This window comes from Cygnus olor, chromosome 5 (genome assembly GCF_009769625.2).
Source record: "Cygnus olor isolate bCygOlo1 chromosome 5, bCygOlo1.pri.v2, whole genome shotgun sequence".
Taxonomy (NCBI): Eukaryota; Metazoa; Chordata; class Aves; order Anseriformes; family Anatidae; genus Cygnus; species Cygnus olor.
Genome location: NC_049173.1, coordinates 65,552,957 through 65,570,402, shown reverse-complemented (window position 1 = coordinate 65,570,402; position 17,446 = coordinate 65,552,957). Strand labels below are relative to the sequence as shown.

The window sequence follows — 17,446 nt, the reverse complement described above, 5'->3', positions numbered from 1 at the left end:
ACAATATTTTGGCTGTTTCTTCCGATTTTTCTAAATATTCTAAGTAGAACAGACCTACCTCACCGAGCCTGAAAAAAAAAAAAAAAAAAAAAGAGATTGCAGGTATTGTTAGATCAGATACTTTTTAAATACACATTCTTCCTTATCCAGACAAGCTTTGCCCTCTTCTTTGACGGGTAATAGATAATACTTCTGTCAGGACATGAAAGGGTAGCTACAGAACTAGAGGCAGAGATGCCTAGGCATTCAGCAGAGCAACTTAAGTCAAATCCATGCCTCAATTTCCATACCTAATGACAGCTTTTCCCCCACCCAAGGAAACTCCTACTTTCTCCTATTCAGACAAAGGAGATGCCATCCACCTCAAATTAGGCACAAAGTGTGGATGGCCAGGAATTCCCTCTAGAAGCCTTCGCAGGCACACAGCTCTCTCCTCTGAATATACAGAGAACTAGAAACTTTCTTTGGTGAGACCGGCTTAACAAGCACTAAAAATCTAAAGACAAATTAAGTATCCAGCCCTCCTCATTTGGACCCTTTCCTCCAAGCTTCATAACAGACACTTCCCTTGAACATGCAAATAATAAATAGCAAGCATGAACCTACATCTATTATAGTATTGTTAAACCAAATATCAGCACAAATTTGGTGTTAATGACAGAGTCGTGTGTTTTCTATTCTTTTAATACTAACCCCCTGAGCTTAATTATTATATTTAGTGTCTAGAGCAGCAACACTTCCTACACAGCACCCATCATCAGTCCAGCAATTAACTGCATACCACTGACCCTCACAGAACACCATGGAAATTTTATTACTACAACTCAATTGCATTTCATATAACTCTGCTCCATAACCATGTTGTACTATTAAAAAAAGAACACGTGCTTACAAAAGGGATAGTTGAGCCAACTGAACTATTTATAATTTACAAGAATAAAAAACATTTCATAGGGTTTACAACATGCACAAAAAAACTTTGCAGCCTTAATACAAGACAAATGTTACTAAGATTCACATTATAGACAAATGTGGAATGGAAAATATTCCCTGAAGTCATAATGGCAGGGTTATGCAGTGTGCTATTTAAAAGCTATCCACCAACAATGTCCTTTCCCTTTTAGCCAGAACCCTATGGTAGAAATTCAACTGAAAAAAGTCAATTAATTGAAATTGTGATTGTACAACTGAGGAACTGAGGAATTGGATGTGTAAGATGAAGCAGCTGCAGGAAAAGACTAGGCACTTCCATTTACTATTCAGTAGCAGAAGAGAGGGCTAGCAGTCACAACCTAGGCCTTCTGCCTTAGAGTTACCTCTCTACAAGTCTGCTACTTTGAGAGGAGTTATGCCCAGCGTTATTCTCTTCACCCATTTTCAACACTCAGCATGTTTCTCCTACATTCAAGAGTCTCCCCGCTGCTTTCCAAACCAAAAGGTGTACAAAATAAATAGTTATTGTATGACTATTCTAATTTCAAATTGGCATGCTAATGTAAGTCACGGCACGAAGACTCTCCCCCCAGATTCAAGGGCTGCATCCAGGATGAAGTAACTTGTCACACCCAGGATTTCAGTGCTAGCTTCCAAGTTCCCAGACTCCAGTGACCCAGCAACCCCACAGCCACAAACCTCTGCACTAACGCATCTATTTGCACCACCTGCAGACCCAGAGCAGGAAAGGGGCTGGTGCAGCACACGGCACAGGCATTTAGGAGGTGTGTGTGCACACTGAGGGGCTCTGGTTCTGGCAGTTTCCACTGTCCTTGTGCACTTCTCAGTTCTCTTCCAAATTTCTTGCTGGAGCCATTATTAAGCAGCAGGTTGGCAACATGCTCACAGGCACTGTGAGGTGAATCATCCATCCTCTAAAGTCAAAAACCTGCGAACGTCTAAAGATAACTATAGAGTAAACTGGAGGCCACCACCAAGTGACCTAGCAAGTCAAATAAGTAACGCTATACATGGATTTTAAAATCACATCTTCCAAACACCTTACTCAATTTTCTACAAGCAATGAAAGCTTTCTATCATGGCAAATTCCACAGTTGTACATTTCAAGCAATGCATTTAATTTTGCCAAAGGTAAATTAAATTGGATTTATTGTGTCAGTCATGTTTCAAACCTTCTTTGGTTAAAGACGTGTAACCTTTACTGCCAATGATGGATTATCTAATAAATCAAATTCATCAACAATGCTTTGCTTTCAAAAATTGCCAACACGTTGAATGAATGATGTCTGAGGCAATTCATAGCTATGCAATAGTAAGTTTTTTGTCTATGTTGTTGTTTAATGAAGTTCACTAAAAAATTCAGTTGGTATCAATTTATTACTACCTTTTGTAAAAAAAAAATAGTTTCTTCCATTTCTGCAATACAGCAGAAGAAATCTGAAGTTAAACCAGCTTCAATGAAAAAAGGTGTCTTGCAACTGATTTCAGTTTGCCCCCTAATCACAAATTTACCAAGAGCATGAATTAGGGAAGAAATACGTAAAGTGATCCTACATAAAAATCATGCCCAGTTTAAAACCTCCTTTGCTGTAGAACCCTGGGTTACAAATCAGATTGGAGAATACACACATTACTGATATTACTGAAAAATTGTGGGTAAGGCTATGATTTGGAGGCAACAGCCCTGCTATTTGAAACCGGATTCAAAATTTCCATGGATTTTGCTGAGACCTTGGCTTGGGTATCCTTTGAGGCCTGATCACAGAATATAAATACATGTATAGCAAGCCATTCCAGGCAACTATGTATCTTGATGTAAAAAGAAGCTACAAAGCAAATGCAAAGAGGACAGACAAGCCTCATGTCTCCCAGCCAGGAAGGTTTTTATTGCCATCTCTTCAGCACTTTCACTTCTGACAGAGCTCCCCTCTGCCCACACGGCCCCTCCAGCTGTCCAAAGTGTCTCCTCCAACAGCACTGCTGAGCAGGCGGAGCATGGATTAAACAGCATTAGACGTTCTTCCTGTCATTTTGTTTTCAATAATTTAGAAAATGATTTTTCTTGTTGTGGATTTTTTTTAAATGTGGTGAGGGAGATGTTAAAGAAAAAATAAAAATCTCAAAGATCAGAATATATCAGAAGCCCAGCAATGTTTAACCCTGTCTATGGTAACTCTCTAACCATGAATATGTACACAAGCACGTGCACATGCATGCACACACATTAATATTAAAGTCAAGTCTTTTGGAGGAGGCTCACAAAAAATGAAAGAAAAAAAAAGAAAATCATGTTCAACAGGAAGAGTCTGTTTAATGTAGGATTTACGCAAGGCTCTTTCATTTGCATAGATAACTTACAGCAACAGCAATTCATAAAATTCTCCCATGAAAATGGTGCTATATTTTGTCTAAAGCAACACATTACTTGTAGATCTCAGTGCCTTTCTCATGCTGTTAATAAGATAATCAGTTACATAAGGCTTAGAAATCCATTTTAATTGATTTTAATTAATGAATCAATCAGTAGCCACTAACGACTTGGTCTACAGACAGCAAGCAACTCAAAGCCCCAGGCTTCTAATCCCAAACCAAAATCCACATTAGAACAACAGGACATCTCCCTGATCAATAGTAACAGAAAGATGTTCAGTTCATACACGTTTTGAGTGTATGAACTTGTTAAAAACGTATCTCTATATCTTATGCATCACAATACCCATGTTCAGGACTGTTCAACTAGGAAAAAATATTAAAACATTTACATCTCTTTACAAGTGAAATAAATGAAAGCAAGCATGACTCTAGATTGCTTCTTAACTTTTAGATGCTTATTCCACTTGACTTTTTTTTTGTTCTTACACAATCAGTTAACATTAATAGAAAATTGCACTTTGCACAATCACAAATACGAACAATGCTTTTTACACTTGCTTTGATCCTGTGAAAATTCACTGCTACTCTCTGCTGCTGAAGTGCTTAAACTGTCCCTTAAAAAAAATATATATATATATTCCTGTCCCAAAAGCAACATGCAGAAGTGGCATGAAGAACATCTTTGTTATTTCAGTAAGTTAATTATTGTAATTATTGTTATTACAGAAAGTTAATTGCAATGCATTAAGTTAAATCTACCATAGGTGGTGTGACCCTGAGCGCTGCAATCCCTAAAGCAGCAGCATCTGGCTCCCCACAGCAGAGAAGACACACCTGAGTGAGACTTCTGTGTACGTAAACAGCTGGTGCTCTACCACAGAGTCTGTGAAAAAAGCATCACTTAAACTAGCTAGAAGGAAGGAAGAAAAGATGCATACCTCCCTGGGAGCCTCCTTCCTGAAGGCAAGTGTTGAGCCCTCCTTTCAAAGGCCACTCCTTTTTCTTTGAGTACAACAGAAGGAAGAGAGAGCCAAGCCAGCTTGCCTCCAAAACAGTCTAACTGTTGATATAGCTACCCTGCGCTAAGCCCAAGCCACTCTGCTCACATGATGCTCTGCAGTGAGCAAGCTTGATAGCACAGATCTCCACTTGCCTGGGACATGGCTCTGTACTGAGCTCCCTTGCCTGACACAGGCTTGTCTCCAGAAACAGACCATCAGGTACTTGGAGTTGTTTAATATCAAAAACTGTCATCTCCACCAACTTCCTGTACCAGAGGAGTTGGTGCTGTGAGAACTGTAGTTTTGGACCAGTTATCCTATTTACACTTTTTTTTAATGTTACTTGCACATTGATGGCTCAATAACATTCCATTAAATATTCTTAGAGAAATCCTGATTAAACACACTTACAATCAACTAAGCAGTTTGCTTGGATGCTTGCTGCAGCACAGAAGGTCTGGCAACCCAGCTCCCTTATGTCAAAACAAGTCCCGTGGCCTGTCCTGGACTTGTGATGGACACTTGTGTCTCTGATGGACACTACGAGCCACTGAGAGTCGTATGTGCCAGTACTGAGAGGAAAAATGAGCGGTTGGCATTGGCCATTGGAAAAGTACCCATGAACAGCTGACATAAGCTTGCCAACCAGGAGGGAAGGGTCTCTCCCTCTCCCTTGAGAGCAACCTCACCCCAAACTGAAAACAGTCCCTCAAAGGCTTCAGTGCCACTGTCAGAGCAAGGGATTGACCCTCTCCAGATCTCTCCCATGAGCATGGAGTTGCATAGACAAAGGAAGGAGCTGGGAAGTCTCTCTTATGGCTATGGGTCTCCTCCTTTTTCCCCCAGCCCAATCCTCCTCTGTACTGCCTAACACACAACTCAAGAAGCACCACAGTGGCCATCAGCACAGGATCACCAGGATCAGACATTTGGCTCCAACCCTCTGTAAGTGGCCATTAGTTACACTGAGGTCAATCTACCAACTTGCGCCAGCTAAGAAAAACTCCAACTGGTAGCTTGCTTTATAAAATCAATTTCACATACCATCTAATATAAAAAGTGTTGCCTAATGTGCAAAAACACTGTGCCCATTTAAATGAAGAGCTCTGTATTTGTTTTTAATCAATACGCTACTTATACAATTTAAGCAACATTGTCAAAACTCGCTTTCTAACGCATCATCTAACTAGTTCATTGCTCTCAATACTTGTGTTCCCAGTTTGTGAACAGAATTTTTTGGAGGAAGAACGAAAAGAATAGTTAAAGAAGATAGGTTTGGCTTTTAGGTACTGCTAGTTAATTAGAGAGTTAAATTAACCAAATAGTAAGTACAAGATACCAAACTATCTTTCATAATATTTAAGAAAAACATAAAGGACTGAATACTTTCCAGACGTAAGGCATTAAGATCAACATTGTACCAAACCTGAATCTGGCCTAGTTAGCACAAGAAGGTAAATAGTACATCCTCTTGAACAGATGTTGCAGAGCACAGGCACTCCACATTTAAAGAGACAGATTCTGCAGCCAACAATGCTTCACTGACATAGAGACAACCAATGTGTCCTTGATTATGAGGAGGCAAACAGTTTTCACTACAAAAAAGGAGACTGAAAAACAAATCATGTGTTTTTATTTTACAAGTTCCAAGCTTGGGTTGGGTTTTTTTCAAGCCCTTTTGGAGCGCTGAAACAGAATAAAAATAGTTTGTTTCAAAGCATAAAACAAAGTAGCTGCTAAATAAACATTTAAAATTTACTCCTATGTGTTCAGTTTTCATTGTCATTGCTATTCAGGAGTTGGATTATATCACTAAAATAACGTCACTTTTTCTGGTAAACTTATTAGATGGGTATTGTCAAAGAATTGTGCGACAGAGTGTTCCCTCTATTTCACATTCTGAATATCACTGATGGAAAATGTATTGCAGCACAGAATGTAGTATATGCCAATATATCCTGACATTCAAATCAAGAGCACAAATTACAAACAGTTTCAGCAAATTGACTTGAGTGCCTTTGTTCCTCAGACATACATCTTCCTATTGCTTACAAAAGCAGCATATACTAACCACTAACACTGCTATAGCCAGTACTGGGAAAGGAAGTTATTGAAGCCTGGATTTCCTGCTTTCAGTTGTAGCCAAGAACTGTGAGGCTTGTAGTGGTTTCAGGAACTGACTCATCTAATGATTCATGGAGAAGATACTGGTTTTAATATGTTTCTGATCATGAGACTCAAACTTCAAAAACATTGATGCTTAATTTTTATTTTAAAGCTTAAAAAGTACATAAATCAAGGAAACAAATATTGTCACGGGACACACTGGCTAATAATTATAAATGCATTTTACTATGCACTTTTTTTTTAAAAAAAAAAGGATGTTAAAATTCCTGGAAATTCATTTCAAGAGAATGTTGACAATGAATTCAACCCACCGACAAAAAAACAACAAGCACTCCTGTTACAATCCTGATACACCTAAACTTTAAGTGGGAGACAGGTAAAATATCAATTGCATTTTTAGTTATATCTTTTGGTACACATGTATCTACTGCTATGTACTCATCAAGGAATCCTAGAGCTGCTATTGTTAATGCACCCGGTTTCCTTAACTATGTAAAAAAAAAAAAAAAGTATCATCAGAAGATCAGCTGCTAAGAATGCATTTGGATGTTTGAAACAAGAAAGTTTTGTTTCGGGGTGACTGGAGCTGTAGGGGTCAAGCTTAAAGCAATGACTTACACACCGGATCTTAAGCACTCAAACACCAGTGTTATTTTCTAATTCAGAATTCACAACCAGCCATTTTTACACATCTAGCTCTTCCAGAAGGAAGCATGCCCTCCAGTGCATCAAAACACTTTTTGCCCACAACACAAATCTCATCTGTATGCTGTAACTTGAACTGCCAGGCTCTTGTGCCTAAAAACGTGGCTTGAGATGGAAGCTTAATTCTGCTAAACTCACGTATGGAAAAGTATTGGTTTACTTTTTAATTTTTGAACTGCAATGTGCAGTTTGCATGCTGGGGGGGTGTGAAACAGTCGCACTTCTATATTTCACCATGTGCACAACTAGTACAAAAAAAAAGAAAACAAAATACATGTTGCTTGGAAAAAAATAAAAAAGAAGCAAAAAAGCAGTTAAAACAGTTGACAAGAAAAGGCCAAAGTGCGCTCAGTGGCTGGCAGTCATTTTATGGCTATAGTCCTACAGCAGATTTACTTAGATGACGTCAGTGGCTCCAATCCAGCTTTTCTTTGGTAGCATTTACCACTTGCCTCTTGAAGCCTCCACTATGCTACAGAGCAGTAGACTATAATCAAAATTCCCTTTGTGAAATAGAGTTTACCTCAGGGCACAGAGGCATTGCTAGCTGAATTGCAGGCTCTTCACCCTGTACTGCATGCCCAGAAATAAATAACCTACAATACTGTACTTTCCTTAATACAGAAGGACCATTAAAAGCAGCTTGCTACCTAAAAAAGGGTTCTTTAATTTGTTTCCTAAATCTCAGAGGCCAGAATATTAGTTGATTTTCCAAGCAACCAAAAACTATGATAATTCTATTATACTTTGGACTTCTTTGTATTGTTTTTAGAGATTTTAGAAGATCAAGGTCTTTATGGGTCATTGTTTCACCAACAAAAAATATTATTAACATTAAAATCTGAGTTGAATTGCTATAGGAAGCTGCTTATTTTAAATCTGTTTTTATAAATATGCCCCTTCAACTGCTTATCTACAAGTGCTCAGTAAGCATACAGTAAATATGCCAAGAAGCAGAGAAAGAAATTACTATGCATAAATAATAGTACATGTAAAGAAAAAAAATGCACATTATTTGGAGCTATGAATTTCCAGTCACAGAACAATGACAGGAACCAATGAAAGGCTAGGAAAGCAGAAATCAGCAAAAAACTTCACAGGCTCTGGAGTTTAACCAATATATTTATATATATTTATATATATTTTTATATATCTGTATCAATATAGGTGTAAATTTGTTATGTTTTAATGGCCCCATCAGTCCAAAGATCTCCATACTCAGTAGGTATAGGTGATAACTAGATAATCTAGTGGGCTGAAAATTGCCTCTCACTGTTAAAACGTTTAGGAATAACTTACATGGAAGATGTGCAAATGCCTCACAGAGAACTGTAAGTCTCAATACCTCTCCTTTCCCTGCCTCTTTGCTTTCTCCTTCACCACCACCACCCCAAACACGTTAAAGTGAAAAATCACAGGTCTAATCTGCAATAAGGCAGAAGACAAAAATATGCTACTATCATCCAACTGTCCCTGTGTATAAGACATACTGTGGACCTGAACTCTAAATCTGAATTTAAGAGAGATTTAAAATTTGAGGTGATCCCCAAACCAACTCTAAGTAGACAAATGCTAGCACATCCTGTCCCTGAAGAGAAACTACAAACCTCTCTTAGCAGCCTGAGATGCCAAGCCACAGGCAGAAAAGCTTTCTTGTTTTCTGCAGGTGACCATGGTGGTTGGGCAGGGACATAACCTCTTGCTTCATTGCCCATCTGGTTGGCCTCTGGATGCTGTGCCAGTTCCTGGCAGTTTCAGTGCAATTCACCTATAGCTGGATGCACTTCAGTGTGGCATTAACGAACAGCCATGGTTCCGGACTGTCAAATTACTTGCTTCCAAAAGGATGGGAGAAAAATTTTCTTCTCTTTGACCTCCTTTCATTACGAAAAAGTGGTGTCAACAAACAGAGTCAGAAGATGACTGTAAACTTCTTTGAGAGACAGTCTGGCCCTCTTATTGGTCATCAAGGACCCCGGACATGAAAGTCATTATACAAGCACAAGTGGCTTTTTCTTTCTAATAGCCAGGGTGAGAAAGCAGCCTTGAGACTAGTATGGCCAAAGAGACGTGACAGCAAGACCATGTCCATGAGCAACAGCAGGAAGAGGAGCTAGCAAGATGGCTAGCAAAAGGAGGAGAACAAAGCTACCACAACCTGAAAGAAGGCAAGCCTAATCTGGGGATGCCCAAAAGCATACTAACTAACTAATATAACTAACTGCATACCCGAGAAAAGAGGGAAGTCCAGGCAACCAAAGACGGATGTGGTGCCCTGTAAGGAACAGCAAGATGGAGCCTGTAGGGCAGACAAATAGGAATGTGCAGCAAGGTCAGAGAGCAACACAGACAGACCCAACCCTAAGGACATCGCTGTGGCATTGAACAGAAGACTGTATTTATGTTTTGAGATTTTTCTTGTAACAAAATAATTATGGCCAAAGGTAGGGGAGAAGAGGAAAGAAAAAAAAATGAGGAACACCCATTCAGTCTTTGAGTTTTCTAAAAGGCTTTCAGTTGATTACAGAATAAATAGAGAAAAAAAGATTAGCTGGCAACAGATACAGGTATACAATTCTTCTTAAAGACTAATACGTTGAAAGAATAAAGTAAAATTTTGGATGTGGAAAATGAAACTGTTTACAGAGTTTTGCCTTTTATCTTAAACCGTAAAGCAGCTCTAGGACAAGAAGTGCATATGCATGGTGGTAGATTAAATATGAGTAAGATTTCCTTTGTCATTAATAAATGTTTGTCTCCAAACACTATATATTTTAATTGAGATACACATAACAGAGACTTTAATCCATTAAACCTTTATGAATTTACCTTTTCATCCAAAGTCTGTTCTGACATTTTCTCCCCTCAAAACCAAAATGTCATTCCTGAATTATAATCTCCCAACAGAAAGACAACCACGTAAAAAAACATGCCAGCTAATTGCAAAAATAAGCACTATTGTTCAGAGTACCATGAGGTGAATGAAAGGAAAGGGATTCCACCAAGGGAATAACTGTGATGTCTATAATGTTAAGGAATAACTTGGCACCAAAAATACCCAAGGCCATACTGGTTGGTGATTCAAACACGAAGCGTATCAAAACGCTACTGATAAGCTAAATTAACAGATAGTTTATCTGAAGCATATACCAGCCATATGGTGCCACAACTTCTGTTGCCTGTTGCTGGCATAACAATAGGCTACTGCAGTCTTAGACTGGAAGCACTATTTGACAAACTGTCAACAGCATTTTTTTTTTCTGCAGAGCTCTAGGGCAATGGCGCACTCATCTATTTGCATTTTTTTTAAACAGGTGAACAAAGAGTAAACCAGATGTCAACTTTAGAAATCAAGCTGTCTGGTTTGGGAGATTTAACAGAGGCAGGCATACTGCTACAGCTCAAATCTAGACAATGAGCTTTTCTAAAACGCTCTGGCCTAGGGGAGTGGCTATTTAAAACACTTGGCTTCTTTTATTTCAGTACTATGGAAGTGAATTCTGCTCCTAAGTGCCAGCTCAAATGAAGTCATTTTGTTTCACTGGGGCTTTCTTCGCATTTTAGAAATGTAGCATGTACTGTAGTAAAAGAAAAAACAAGTATGAAAAAAAATCTGATTTTTTTTCAGCTAGAAGCTGGGTAACACAGGAAAGAAAAAAAACTAACAATTTGAGAATACACCAAAAAAAAAAGTGAAAGGATAATTCAAGTGCAAGTTAAGTTATTTTCCCTTCATTTAAAAATAGAAATAGAAACAACTTTCAAAAGCTTTAGAAAGAACGGGTATTTACATCCCCCTCAAACTCCATGAAGATAAGGTGTGAATACTGACAGATAAGGAAGATTTACAGCAGAGCTTTAATACGTTACAGAAACACAATCGGTTAATACCAAAGGAATCATGAGAATTTTCTTCTTGCTTTATTTTAGAAAAAATGAGATCTTGGTTACTTACATAGTATTTGAGGAAAAGTCTCTTCATAACGATACAGTAATCTACTTAATTAATCATTTCAAAATTTGACAGAATACAAACTTCTGTCAATGGATATATAGTAGATCTTTCTATGATACTCAATTTTGCAAATGTGTTTTTAGTTGCGTTCTGCAGGAGTGTGAAAGACATAATGAGAAAAAATAGATAGTTCTAATAATCTGTTCTGCTTTGATAGGCAGTTATGGGAACATATTTATTTTCTGACTTATACCCAGCTAAGTATGTAGCATTTTTAGATTATCTTTTCAAATTGTTCTTGAACATTCTCAGTTGAAAAAAAAAAAACAACTCCTTTCATGTTAAGTTGAGATTGCACTTGAACTCCTTCCAAAAGCCAGAGCTGTACTGAATTATGATAATTAGAAAGCTGTGCACATAAAAGGCAGCACAGTCGATGCATTTAAAAAAGTTCATGCCAGAGAATATAAGTTCAATATGTTCTCACATAATTAACATTTCCCATCATTAGCAGCAGTTTTTCAGTTTACGTATCTGTAAAAACAACAGCACTCGTCATTGTTTTAGATTCCCAGTCAATAGCATTTTAATAGTTTTACACATAATCCTAAACTTGCCTTCCTTTCCCCCTCCCAGCACACTGTGATTTCACATTCTACCTTCTGACCTGCTAACAAATAAACTTGCATTTTGTGCTCATATGCTTCTGCTGCTGCACAGGCTGATTCAAAAGTTCGCTGAAGAACTAATACAAGCTAGAAATCTAAGAAGGCCATTTAGAAAGGTACAACGGGATGCAGAGGGAGTAATCACGCTGTTCAAGTAAACAGTTACTAGAAGACAAAGAACAAAAAGTTGTAGGTGATACCTTCTACTGGACAGGCGCCAAATTAAAATGGGCTTCCTCCGAGGAACCCAGACACAAGCTGGAGACTGGGAAATGGGACTGCAGCCCTGCACCAACCAGGCGAGCATCTATAAACCCTTTACACACTCTGCGGATTTTCATCGCATTCTTGATGCTTGTACAAAAATTCATCTAACAAATAAGGGCATGTAGCACATGACGGGTTGCTTTCTGAGACATTCATAGGCTTCCTGTGCAAAATGACTCAAATTAGTTGTTCAGAACCAGATTTTGACACTGGCTTGTTACCTCCTTTCTCTCCCCTCCACTCTCTCATTCCCTGTGTTTTAAAATTAATATAATTCAGTTGGAACTTTACTAACCAGATACAGCATAAAAGTTGCTGAATCCGCATCAACAGAGAGAGGGATTTTGGCTGTACCAGCAATAAGACAAAACTCACGACAGCATCAGGTTTTCAAACAAAAAACCAAGAGGTTTGGGCTATTAAATTAGAAAAGTCCTAATTGAATTTTATGTGACAAATCTAAGCAGATTTGGAGTCGGTGCTTCAAAGGATTTAAGTCTGCAACTTTTCACTAGCTTATGTTTTGGAAATGAGTGATCTTTAAAACCAAACACAAAATTATTCCAGGAAATATTATTCCATCCTTGTTCCACTTGCAAAAATCAAAAGGAGTTTTGTGCAAGAACAGAGAGCAAGATATGGTCATAAAGTGGAAATTTATTGCAGAGATTTTTCTTCTAAAAATGTGTCTTCAGGGTGGCAGCTTAGAGCCGGTTGGCCTTATAATAAATAATGCCATTAATCCATTCATATATCACAGGATACAATTTAAACTATACAGTATCGTATAAACTGCCACAAAACCTCTAACAGCAGTTTCTTTCAGAGAGATGATTTACCTCTTGTAGGTTCTAAGATTTTGTTGAGACTCAATTTTATTTTTTTTAATTAGTAAATGAGTGTAATTTAGAAATATAAAGCATTCCTACCTGAGGCAAGCACTAATGGCAAGGTGCTTCACGGTGACAAAACGGTAATTAAATCTCAAATCCCAGAAATAAGTAGCTACTATTTCTCTCATGGCTAAAGCAGGTCACTCTGATGAGGGATTAAGATTTCAAAATCATGTTTAAGGGGCCAATATGCACCCTCATTGCAGCCAACTTCATACAGAAACACTCTATGAAGTCAATGGAATTAACCTGAACCTACAACATATTTAGAAAAAAGCAGTCAGCAGTCAGAATAAGAGCCCAAAACTGGAATGAGCGATCAACTTTTAATAGAAATTTGCCTCCAAGTTTTAGCTAGATCATAAGCAAAGCAGAAAGGAAGTCCACTTACAAAACTTTGAAAAAGCATGCATATCAAATATAATATTCTTTATAATCAAAGATGCAGAATAGTACCCACGTACTTCTTTGGGCACCAAATGTCGTACTAAACATATATATAAAGCATATGCTGTAAATACCTTAGTATTTGATCCAGCAATGTTTATTCATATGAGTCATCCTAGGCACTTTAAACTGAGGATTGGATCTAGCAAATCTTTTCTTCTTAAGTGAAATCATTTCAGAAAGACAAGGTGAGTTTTTAAACCATCAGTATATGGGAAGATAAAATAAATATTAACTTCAAGAAAAAATAATAGATTAAAAAAAAGTGATATGCATGTGTGTATATGCAGTCAGAAACCATGCATCCAAAATGCAATGTTTGAAGATAATCTCACAGATAAACATCCAGAACTGTACAGAAGATCTTCAGTTTTGGAAAGAATCTTAGGCACCTTCCAATAAAGTCAGATTACTTCTACGAAAATTCTTCCAACAGTGTAACCATCATACTATATGGATTGCAAACTGACAGCTATGTCATGATACACAACTACATGTTTTTACCTTTCACTTTTTATAAAGTAAAATATGCCAGAATTTCTCTGTAGCTCAAGAAGTCTTTATTACACTAGATCTACTGTATCTTTAAAGTTTGCTTACAGTATTATCTACAAGGTTAGTTTAAAAAGGAAGAAGGAAGAATTCTTTATTCCTCTGCATGTGACTTAACTGAGCTTAACTTTTTCAGGCATGGACAAACAAAGCCTAAAAACCACTTCAGCAATATACAAAACCACTACACCATCCAGCAACAACAACAACAAAAAAAACGATAGTTACAAATTACACTAAACATGTTACACACATGCTCACAGGTCTCCACACATAACAATACACTATCATTTCTCAGCTGGAAACTCACGGCGGGTCTAGTTCCTAATTAAGTTTCTGTTGTTCTTTTTTATCTGTTTAATTAAACTCCTTTAAGCAGAGTCTATCTCTACTAAGACTCATGTCAAATCAAAATTTTTCCTCTGCTTCACTGCTCGCATACATCCCCCACTCAGCACTACGAAACTGTACAGAATATAAAACCGTAATTCAAATCTCAAGAGCTGTTGCTACACTCACCTGGGTACCGAAGCTAATGATATTGACTTCACCAAAGCAGCCTATGTAAAATTGATGCTCAAAATACACCTAGCACATGTTTAGCAATAAAGTATTTTCCAAAGGTATTTTTAGATTACTAAGAAGAAAAACTGAAATAAGTCATTCGCATCCAAAATTTCTGCTTGGTCAACTGATAAAATCCTGCATTTCTTTGCTGTAGGTTTATCCTACTGGTACAGAAAACACATCATGACCCAAGTAAAAATCAGTGCAATGTGAAAAGACATGTTTTAGCACCAATATAAAAAATAAATACATCTCAAAAAAGTTTGCTTTTAATCAAAAATATTTCTAAAAGTTGATTTTAAAAAGTCACGAGTTTAAAATGTGACCCACTTATAAAACCTTCAGTTTCATGATTTAAGAACATTCACTGGATTAATCCCTGCCTTTCTATTCCCAAATAAAGTACGTGCACATATATACAGATACACTCACACACAAACATGCAAGCTCCCCTCTGCTCCCCGAGAAGTAATTTAATACACAGGTCTATGTCATTTTTGATAGCACCATCTTACCATCTACAATCTAATATCCCTGTAATGGTATTTCCCAACTATTTATAGAGACAGAATACATCATATGTTACAGACACACATTCCCACTCTAGGGTTATACGAAGAATCCTACATAATTTTAAATTAAGTAAGTCCTAATGTAATTATAATCACTTTTGTTTTCATATTCAACTGCAGGTAGCACTTTGTTATTTATATGAATTTTCCCATAAGAGGCATTCCCACAGAGATTTCCATATTAGATGTGCTGCATAATAACTGAACATTCGGCTAGAGAAAACAGGATTTTAATCGTACGGCTCCCAACTTTGCCATGATCTAGTTTAGATATCTCTGGAAAACCGCTAACTAGCAATACCATGTTTCCAAACTTTATCAGCATTGAGGGAAAGCAAACAGGCTTCTGTTAGACAGGAATACAGCCGTATAGCTACTTTTTTTCCCTGAGGCTCTGCCAATTCGGCTTATGTTTCTTATATATATAACGTTTTACGTCAGAAAATGCCAGTACAACCTGACATTTCTTGGCCTTTCTTTCCCAGATAGTGTTTGACAATGAACAGTTAAAAAATATTGGGAGCCATTTACGTTCAGGAAACGCAGAGCAGAACTATTCCCTAACTTTCCAGCACTTCTGGAGGTCACTTTTCATTTCTCCATATCAAAGGCAGGCACTTGTTTCTAATAAGTTAACAACTCTCCCGAGAAGCATGGGTGGCTGGCATTTCATTGTTTCATAAATATTTTTATACTGTAACACCGTTCAACTGAAAACACATTTCAAGAGGAGAAAAATCATGACTAGGATTATGCCTAACTGAGGCAGGAGCACAAACTTTTCTACTTGGTGAGAACAGAGAGGTTTTCTCTCTCTCTCGTTTTATTTCTTTTAGTCGTTTTTGCTCAGCTGTTTGGAGGGGACTGTATTGTTTAATTTTTGCTACAAAAGCTGCCCTAACTTTTTCCCTCCCCCTTGAAAGTGTACTTCCTTTGAAACCGCTCCTTCTGTGAACAAAGGCTGCCACCGGCCCTCCGCATCAGCACTGTGGACATCTGTAGATTAGATCTCTGTAAAACGCTACGGAAAAAGAAAAAAACCTACAGTTCCTACCGAATGGAAGTTTTCCACGGACAATCTCTTCGGTGGTGGTGTAACTGCGACTTTGTCTTTTTTGGATACAGTGTTTCTGCTGACTCCCGAAAATTTTCCACTTCAATGTGCAATTAACCACCAGCAGCAGCAGCTCTGGAGAAGGAGAAGAAGCAGCGAAAAAGGACATTCCTTCCTTCATCTTTCAGCGGGAAACGAGAGGGGGGGAGGAAAGCGGAGCCCGGGGCAGCGCCGGGCGCGGGGCGCAGGCAGGCCGGGCCGCTCGGCAGCGCGCACCGCCGAGGGATGGCTCCGCGGGGCTGCGAGCGGCTCCGGCGAGCCTGGGGCTGCTCCCAACTTCGCGCTTCCCCGTGGCAAAAATGTGAAAAACGCCAGGGCTCGGTGCGTGTGCGCGCGTGTGTGAGGGAGTGCGGGCGGGCGTGAGGAGTGCGCGTGTGAGTGTGTGCGCGCCAGTGTGTGCGCGCCCGGCTGCAGCGCAGTGACTCAGGCAACTAAGTGCGAGCAGCGGCAGCGAGGGGGAGCGGAGCGGCGCGGGGCGGGCAGCGGCCGCCTGTTGCGGCTCCGGCCACGGCCCCGCGGCGGCAGAAACTCCGCCGAACAACTTCTCCCCCCGCCGCGGCCCCTCGTCCGCCGGCCCCGGCACCTGCGGGGGCGCCGGCCTCTCGGGCCGACCCCTGCCGGGACCGGCCCCCGGCTCCCCTCCCCGCCACACAAAGCGCCGTCGTGCGCGCCCGCGGCCGCCTCTTACCTCCGCGCTGCGGCCCCCCCTCCGCGCACCGCCAGCGCTCCGCACTCTGACGGCAAACTTCGCCCGCCGCCCCCGGGCCGCCCCAGCTATTTACGGCCCCGCGCCTATTTTTAATCGGCCGCCCAACTATTTATACCGCGCCGGGAGCTTGCCGCAGGCCGGCGGACGGAGCCCTCGGAGGATGAGTTGCTGCCCGGCCGGCGGCGGGGCGGGCCGGGCTCCCGGCCGGGCTGCGCGGCGCCAGCGATGCGAGGAATGCGCGGAATGAGGGGAGGAATGAAATGAACGCGGGAGCGGGGCGGCCGCGGGGCGGAGCGCGGCCCGCCGCCCCCTGCGGCCGCGGGCGGGCGGGCGGGACGGCGGGCGGGGCCTCCGCGCCGCGCTGACCTCATAGGGGAGCCCGCGGCGGGGGGGGGCGCGGTAGCGGCCGGGCCGGGGGCCGCAGGCCTGCGCGGTGGGGGTTACCGCGCCGCGCACTGGGTTGGCAGGGGGTGTGCAACGTTGAGCGATGGCGCGTGAGGTGGTTTGTAACGGGCTGCAGCGGGGTCTCCAGTGTTCAGCAG

The 17,446-nt window shown here is 40.3% G+C and overlaps 1 protein-coding gene across 1 annotated transcript in view; it reads right to left on the bottom strand.

The window, feature by feature from the left end:
* Nucleotides 1-17,218, bottom strand: part of TEAD1 (TEA domain transcription factor 1) — a 159,727-nt gene extending 142,509 nt beyond the window's left edge. Inside the window, 2 exon segments of the mRNA XM_040559380.1 lie at nucleotides 16,136-16,270; nucleotides 16,884-17,218. The gene's annotated coding sequence lies outside the window, so the exon portion shown is untranslated.
* Between the last annotated feature and the right edge of the window lie 228 nt (nucleotides 17,219-17,446).